A 9,066-nucleotide genomic window follows, 5' to 3' on the forward strand; every position below is an offset into this window, starting at 1 on the left:
ACTTCTACACCTGGTAAATCTGCCATGTAAAGTAGATAAACATGTCAAAGTACACAGCTTTATCAGAACATCTGCCCTGTGTAAAGAAGGAGAGATGTGAAGGGAAGAAAATAATGTGGGTCAAAAGTATAGTAAGAGATTATTTCATGTAATGGTGAACCATTAAGAATGGAGTATGACAACTCCAAGTGCACAGCCTGTGACAAGCACCGTAGGAATTTTACAGTCTGTGTGCTCAGAATGATGCAGTGACAGCTAATGCTCTAGTATATAAAATTATTGTTCCTTAAAAAAAAAAGAAACTGCTGGGAGGAATTAATTCCACGCACTGTTTGTTGAACAGAACTCTAGGAATGGAAAAGAGAAAACAAAAGCATCAACTGCTTCTCATTTCCTGGCAGTCACGGTGGCATTTATTTTTCGCTTTCACATTAGGATCCCTCAGAAAAGGGAATATGAAAGGGGTCTGCCATTTCAGTCAGCTTATCTCCCAAGCAATGCAAACCAGCAAACAGCCCCACCTTCCAGCCAGCTGAGAACTTGCAATTTCAGTGGTCTTGAATAGAATTGGTTTCTCATTTAATTGCCTTTTGAAGATAGATATGCAGATAACTTTTTTTCATGCTTAAGCACCTTCTTAAGCACAGCCAACTTTTCTGGCTAAGGTGAGCACCAGGAGAAATGCTAAATGCTAAAATGTGTATTTTTTTCCACAGTGTCTCATGTTCTAAATGGTTGTGGCTCTGGAGAGAGCCCCAGACGATTGATTCCCAGGTTTGGCTGGGAAAGCTGGTTAAAAGCAAGTATTTCATGCTTGACTTAGAACAACACCTGAGGATTTGTTCATCCAGGATCCAGTTTCTCCTCTTATTTTCCTTTAACAAGTTCTGCTCCCAAACTCATTTTCTGTTATTCCTTTGCTTCTGATGGTATACAATCTGCTTGAGACTGTTTTTTACTCATAGCATGCTGAGCCACAGAGAATTAAGTACATTAAGGATTTTTCTTTCTTTTTCTAAATGCAGAAACCCATATCAAATGCTGGTTTTTACCCCTCTTAATATCCAAATCCTGCATTCTATTCCCTTATTTACAATGAGCAGATTCATGCATCTTTGCCACAGACTCTAAGGATTCAGACTTTTATAAAAGTTCAGGGTTGCAGTTAATAGCAGCTTGCCTAAACTTGAGGTCTGAAATTAAGAAAGAAGTGACCTGATTTTTGCTGCACCATTGGCCCTAATGAGATTTGCAGTCAGACAGCAAATCAGCAAAGCCAAGGAACGTGTACTAAGCAAGTATGCAGATCGAACAGAGCACTGGAAAATGAATGTTTTCTAATTAGCTACTTTGCCATTACAAGGGACTTCCAATTGGTCAGAAGACTATTTCATTTATATATCTGGCATGCAACTAATTATGAAACAGAATTCAACCAACCTGCAAAAAAGGCAACTGTCTATCCAGGAACAATTTAAAAAAACTTTTTGAGAAAAACTGGAACCCCAAATATTCCATAAATCTGCAAGATGAGCATGGACAGAAAGACTAACTGGAGAGACAGACTCTGAAGTGAATTGAAATACACATTTAAAATAAAAGTATATTTGAACCTTATTCCCTGTACAAAGCAAGGAACTCTCTTCTTTATGACTTTGTCAGAAAAATCACTTCCTCATGGTGCCCACACTGTCTGATGATGTGAGAACTTCTCATAGTTGAGTCTGCCTGCAAAACCTTAAGTGTGTGACATTTCCCTTGTTGTGTGATTACCCTTCCCATACTTAATGAAATGCATACAGTGGTACAAGACAATTTGTCTGGTATTAAAGTGAACATGGAAGATATGACCAGATCTTAACCCATTAGAAGAGCAGAGCTCCAGCCCCAGCACACTCACGCCGTGTCTGCGCCTGGCCATGGCCCTGCTGATCCTACACCCACATCCCCTCGCAGGCTGATGTCCTGTCCTTGGCCCATCATTACCGTCCCACTGAGGTGCCCGATGCCCAGGCTGGGGTGGTGGGACAGGTCCTGGCTGTGATGCCTGGTCCTGCCATCCTGGGGAGTCCCCAGCCCTCGCCGTGCCCTGACGATCACAACATTAAGCTGCAAGTCAATTTAAACAACCTGAAGTGTTCTGGTCGAGGTCAAATCTAAGCTGAAGCTAAGCATTCTGTTTATATTCCCCACCCAAAGAAACAGAAATAAACCTGTAGCTTTATAGGCACTTTTCTGCTGTTTGATGGCAACTTGGTTTTCCTTTGAAGAAAAACAAAAAAACTCAGAGAAAATCTTCTGACCAGCTTTCCTGTAATCCAGCTGAGTTTACATGAATGAGGGCCAAACTGAAAGTTTCCACATAATCTTTTATACTGGTTTGGTTTTTTAAAAAGTCCCTGTTTACAAGAGTAACTGTGTACAGACCTGCCCCAAGCTCCCTCTGACCCATCAAGAATTTAAAATTATTTGTTAATTATTGAAGCTCTATCATTTACAATTTTGTTCAATTCAGACCTTCTTTACTTTGACAACAAATGTAAAATGATCTTTGAGAAGCTGGGAGTTTGCCCCACTGTATCTTGTTCTTTTACGCCACATTTTATACAGAAATATGTTACAGAGAAACCGTCCTACAATCTCCCAGGTTATGTTTCTGCAAAAGTCAGCAGAACAAATTATAACAAAAACCTTGGCAACTCTTCCATTTATAAATTGCATCTTTGCCAAGTGCTTCCCTGCTGCATAAAGCAGATTGTCACTTCTCACTTCAGTTCCTTGCGCTTTGTCCCACAGCTTGATAAGCATTTTTGCAAGCGTTACAAGATGGGATCTTATCCCTTCAGACAGACAGACACCTTTTTCACATGCAGAGCAGGACGTGAAATGGAGAACTCTCCACAGAGGGGACTGCCAGACCAAAAGCAGATAATGAGTTAATTCTGGGGTTTCAGATACCACGAGAAACCACAAGTGCTCTTAGACCCTTGCTTAGTACACAAAAACAGGGGTCAGAGGGAGAAGACACTGAGTTATCCAACTTCATGTTTCTTCCTGCTGCCACTACCATGGCATCCAAAAGTTTTCCATGTACTAAGAAACAGACATTCAAACTGCTGTAAAATTTGTATGGGTCCCTTGTCTCTTTTTCCTTTATCCCTGGCAAAGCTTTCAGTGCCTAAAAAGGGTGCTTGATAGCAATACCATTCAAGCAGAACAGCTTTAAATCAAAGGTTTTGCAGCTTCTCTCGTCTTTATTCTATCACTGTCTCAGCTGCTCTCTTCTTGAAGCTGGTTCCACAGGCAAATCCAGGAGTGCTTCAGTCCCTCGCTCTTCAGCTCTTCTTTGAATCCTGTCTCAGAAAGCATCATTGTCTCTACACAGACCCACTGAAATAGGATCATTCCCCAAAGAGGTCTCATCTTGAACATGCCCGCCTGCCCTCCGTGCACAATCTTGTTTCTCTGTTATTGTCAGTGCAAGGGGGTTTTTTTTTTTTTCCCTGCAGAGGGAGGGTTTTCTTTTTAGTTTTCTGCTTTAAACAGGTAAAGAGAGAAGTGCCACCTTCTAAAGTGCCCAGAGAAAAGTCCTGGGATTTGCTTGGTGATGGGGAAGAGATTGGAACAAAAGAGTCACAGGGTTTTGAATTCCGAGAGGAAAAGAATTGTTCATAAGCTTATAGAAATGTCAAGGGAATTAATGGATTTGCACAGCAGCAGACCAACTAAGAGCAGAAACACTTCACTGTTTGTCTGTAGGGGCTCAGCCCACCCCACTTTTTGCATTCTCCGTATCTCAGGTTCATCATTGCTCAAGCTTCAGCACCAGGGAAAACAGATGCTAACGCCATGCACAGACTGACACTACAAAGTCAGGATCAGACCAACACTTCTCCAGGCTAAAAAGCTGTTTCCATTGCCACTTTCCAAGACACGGAGAATTTTGAATCAAGGCTAACGAGTGTGTGTTTTAAAAGGTATCCTCTCCTTCAGTATCTGAAAGCCCCTGACACAGTATGTCCCTGGGGCTGGTCTTGGTACTTTGGAGGAAAAAAAAAAAAGAAAAAAAAAAAGAAAGTCATCCTGTAGATCTTCTAATCCCTACCAAAGGAATCTACTGGCTATCAGGTGGAAAAGAAGGGAATGGCAGAAATTCAAGTGCAATCCAGCACTTCACTAGTAAAAATTGCAATAGCATCTTCAACACAGATTAGCAAGACTGACTGTATTGGCCGATGTATAAACTACATCAGGTAACAACTCTAGCTCCAGCCCGAAATTCAGCTGCCCATCTGTACTTGCTTACCACTGTGCAAAATTGGCTCTTCTTTCCTGGAAAACTGTTGGTGAACTGCAATAATCCATATGCTAATACCATGCAAGGAAAAGAGAGGAGGGGGACACAGAAGTGAAGCTGCTGGTATGATAACAGTAACTCAAGTACCCAAAAAATTACTGACATAAGAAAGTATAAAACCCTAAGGACCACAACAGAAGATGGAAGTTGAGCAAGACGGGGAATCTGCTGTTCCAAAAAGGAGTACATCCCCAGCCGACTGTCAGATTGCCTGGTCAGCAGAGACTCATCGGGTGCCCACACATCTCTCTAGCACGCTGTGGATACCCTGCCTGCAGAGTAAACAGTGCCATTGCACAGCGTGGGCTTGACCAGTGACATTTCTGGAATGCCCCAGAGCAATGCTGATGAGGAAACATGTTTCAAGGTAGGCTACAGGATCCTGATAGGTAGATTGAAACAATTTCTCAAGGGAAAAGAAGCAAAAAATTTTAGGAGAGCTACGAAGAGAAAGATTGTCTCATTTTCCAAGCCTGAAGAACTACTTTCTCCCCTGCAACAAACCCAAGCTTTATAAAGCCCCTCTTCTGCAGAAGTGCAGACCTGCTACGGCACAAAGCTCCCTGCAGCGGTGGCATGTCCCATTTGGGGGACACTGCTTCCCAGAACGAAGCCACAGAGCTGGTAATGACTCAAAACCACTGCACGGCAAGACCAGCAGGCTGTACAGCGCAGTCCTGAAATGCCTGACAAGGTCTCACCAGCAAACACCTGCCCAGGGACACAAAGCCTTGGGCTCACATGAGCGTGTCCATCTGCATTTGTTCCAGAGTGAGCTCTCTTCTCTTTTTTCTGAACTCTTTAAACACATTATTACTGGATTTCATCTAGGAAGTGTTGCCTGGGAGCTTTTTTGTATTTGTCTGACATCGGTGATCCCAGATTTTGACAAAGAAAGATTACTGCCTATCGCAGCTGCAAAAAGGTTACAAGTGTGACTGCCTCTCCACATATTAGGGGCGGCGCAGAGAAGAAATAGTCCTTGCCACTAAGAAAGTACAATCACACAGCCTCCCTTCTGCCCTTTTCTCTGAAGGATAAAGATTACTGTCCTCACCATGACGTACTAATGCATATTAGAGAGTTACCCAAGGTAACGCAGGAAGACTGTGGCAGAATCAAGAACAAGATTCAAGTCTCCATTCAATATAAGGTAATATTTTTTCCACTTCTTATAAGGAAAGGTTTAGACAAAAATCAAAGGAAAACTCCCATATTTACAGTTTCATCCTAAATAAACAAACCCTTTGCTCCACTGAAGGCTGTCATTTCAGAGCGCGACCCCACCTAAATAGAGATGATTTGAGGAATACAAGGTAGCAAAGCTGAATCCCACTCTTAAAGAGGAAAGGAAAAACAGATACAAATACCTTGTTGCCCCCTCTACCAGCCCCTAGCAAAAAATAAGGCGAGGGGCGGGGGGCAGAATCTAGCTCTGCCTGAGCCATCCTCGGCTAATTTTGTTTGAAGAATTTAAGGACAGGTTGAATAACAAGGGCTCCACCTCCTATTCCAGTTTTTTGCTATTCTTAGAGCCAAAATTCTTATGCTAGTTTAAACCTCCCTTGTTTTAATTTAAATTCATTATTACCAATTCTACCCACCATGTACTTGAACAGATTATTCCCCTGCTCTTTGAAGCCACTTGCACACTTAACACAACTGAGGACTGTTCACCTTTGGTTTTCTCTGTTTTCAGGAGACCCCATTCTTTCCATCTTCCCATGTAAAAAATCCACTTTCTAGGTCCATCATCAGCACCACTTTCCCTACAGCATGTCTCGCTGATCATATCCCTCTCGAATTGCAGTGCCCCCCGGGTTTGTAGGGTTTCCCTGCTTCCTACCCGCTTTCCTTCCCTTACATTCATGGAGCTGAAGGATCCTGATCTGAGCCTTTAACTTGGACCCTGTCCTTCCCCTGCATCTGCTCTGCTGATGGAGCCCCCAGGGCATCGGCACTGTGTTTTTAATGCCTGCATTTCCCACCATGCCAACACACCTCACTAGTCCTGACAGAGCTGTTGTGTTCTTTAATGACCTACACCTGGGCACCTCCAGCGCTGCTGTGACTCCTGTACACGTTAATTGAGAGAGTGACAAGTGAAAGTACATGACCCCTTTGGTCCCTGTGCCAACTTGGACAGGTGACATCCCCAGGGAAGGAGACATGAACGTTTCAGACTCTGGATTGCTGCTTTAGGTAAAACTGGTTTTAATTTCAAAACCTTGGCATGCTTGGGGGATGCTGCTAACGCTCTCCAACTGTCAGCGCTTTGGCAGGGGCACCGCTTGGCTTTCGGTGCCGATCTGTCTTTAGACATCGCTGCCTGTAAACCTGCAGATGGAGTTTTCCACAAGCAGAAGCTGACATGTCAGAAGCTTGACTGTAGGATCCGCTGGCCATGATCCAGCAGCAGCGTCTCTCCCTCTCTGCGGGATGTGGGTTGAGCGAACAGGCAGCTAAAGCCACCTTCTCGGAGGGTTTGGGCATACCCCAGCAATCCCTTGTTCCCTCTTCTCCAGGACAGGAAACATAACAGACTCTTTGCAGGAAAGCTAAGAAAATAGGGGGGTTTATTGGCATACATTTATTGGCGCCATATGCATGTAGCTACCAAGATTACACCCTAGTCTCAAAAGTCATTCCAACCTGTTGTTTGACTATACTAGCTAATAAAACTAAGTTCAGCGGGTTTGTGCTTATTTTGGTGGGTTTTTTTTAATTAACTTTATGCAAGTTTGGCCTTCACTTCTACACCAAGTGCTTCACTCTGCTCCCATCAGGAGCGACCACATCAGGTGCAGCACACAGCTCGTGCTTTACTGGGAGCAATCAGATAATGGTGTAAGGGTCTCTTCAGTGCTAAAAGCACGAATGCGTGGAAACAACATGTGAAATATGGAGTGTCCTGGTTTCAGCTGGGATGTAGTTAGCTGTCTTCCTAGTAGCTGGTACAGTGCTGCGTTTTGAGTTCAGTATGTGAAGAATGTTGATAACACTGATGTTTTCAGTTGTTGCTCAGTAGTGTTTAGACTACAGTCAAGGATTTTTCAGCTTCTCATGCCCAGCCAGGACACCTGACCCAAACTGGCCAACAGTGTATTCCATACCATGGGATATCACATCTAGTTTAGGAAATGGGAAGTGGGGGCAGGGATTCGCCGCTCAGGGACTGGCTGGGTGTCGGTCGGCGGGGGGTGAGCAATTGCCCTGCGCATCATTTGTACATTCCAATCCTTTTATCACTACTGTTGTCATTTTATTAGTGTTATCATTATCATTATTAGTTTCTTCTTTTCTGTTCTATTAAACCGTTCTTATCTCAACCCAGGAGTTTTACTTCTTTTCCTGATTTTCTCCCCCATCCCACTGGATGGGGGGGGAGTGAGTGAGCGGCTGCGTGGTGCTTAGTTGCTGGCTGGGGTTAAACCACGACATGGAGCCTGCTCCATAACCCAGGTCTGATATCTAGCACTGCACAGGCTAGACATTAATCCTGATATAGGAAAGAAGTACATACAGGAGTTTGGAATAAAGGCAGCCTAGAAAAGCCAAGACGTTGAGAACTATTCTGAAAACTAGTAACAGGACAGTGACAGAGCAGCACATTTACCTCTTCTGTCTCAGACTGCCTAGTACTGAAGCAAGCTTAGTACAGACCAAGCTATAAAAGGGGTGGCTGAGGGATGTAGCAACGTTCTTCCAGCTTGCAAGAAAATTAGCTTAGAAGATGTTTACAAATATTCCATTAAGAGTGTCTTATCCATTTGACTTTTGAAAATAACTCAGATACTGTTAAATGACTACATTGCAGCCAACAAATAAAAACACCTAACAAGTATCACTACAATAATAACATTTTGGAACATTCATTTATATCTGTTCTTTCTAGTTACTAAATATACACTCATGTCTAAATATTCAGCAGATAATTTGATGTTTCTGGATGTGACATTATGAACAATATTCCTCTCAAAGTGGTGGCAATACATTATGACTCACATATGACATCTGCCTTAAGCCTAAGGAGTAATTTAAACTGGAGTATTTTATAAGGGGATTATTAATTTTGGAACCTAAATTATTGAGCATTAACCTAAGTGAATATTTAGAAAATATTACAAATGGGTAGGATGGGAGAAAACCTACTTGATGACTCAGAAAAAAGTTTAAAATATCATTTAAGGGGGTATAATGAGTACGGTAATAAAAAAAAAGATGTTCATGAAAAATTGGGTCAGATTATGTCTGAGGTAAAAGTCTACTAAGGGTAACAGCAATGCCCTCCATCACCACAACAGGCCTTGTACCAAGTCACCACAAGCAAGAAACAAAAGCACCTGTTTTCCATCAGCCCAAGTGTGTTATGATCTGAATGGGAGTTTGCCACAATGCAAAATTTTAAGGACACAGAAGCCCTGAGTTTGAGAGCTTTAGTTAATCAAATTGATCTCTTAGGCTAGAAGACTTCACTTCCAACTGTAAAAGAACTTTGACTCAGTTGTGTCTCACTGCAGCAGACTCAAATAGGACCATTGCCTGTAGGATGCAAAATATTTCTTCCACCCCATTCACCAGTGATGGGGCCAGGCTGGGATTTTCCCATCTGCAACACTACAATACAGTCAGGTTGTTGGCTAACTGAGGAGAACCTGGGGGAGACCACATGATGCAGATATCTAGAAAATATGACCTCTGAAGAAACA

Source organism: Haliaeetus leucocephalus, unplaced genomic scaffold (genome assembly GCF_000737465.1).
Source record: "Haliaeetus leucocephalus isolate CR32 unplaced genomic scaffold, Haliaeetus_leucocephalus-4.0 Scaffold944, whole genome shotgun sequence".
NCBI classification, from domain to species: Eukaryota; Metazoa; Chordata; class Aves; order Accipitriformes; family Accipitridae; genus Haliaeetus; species Haliaeetus leucocephalus.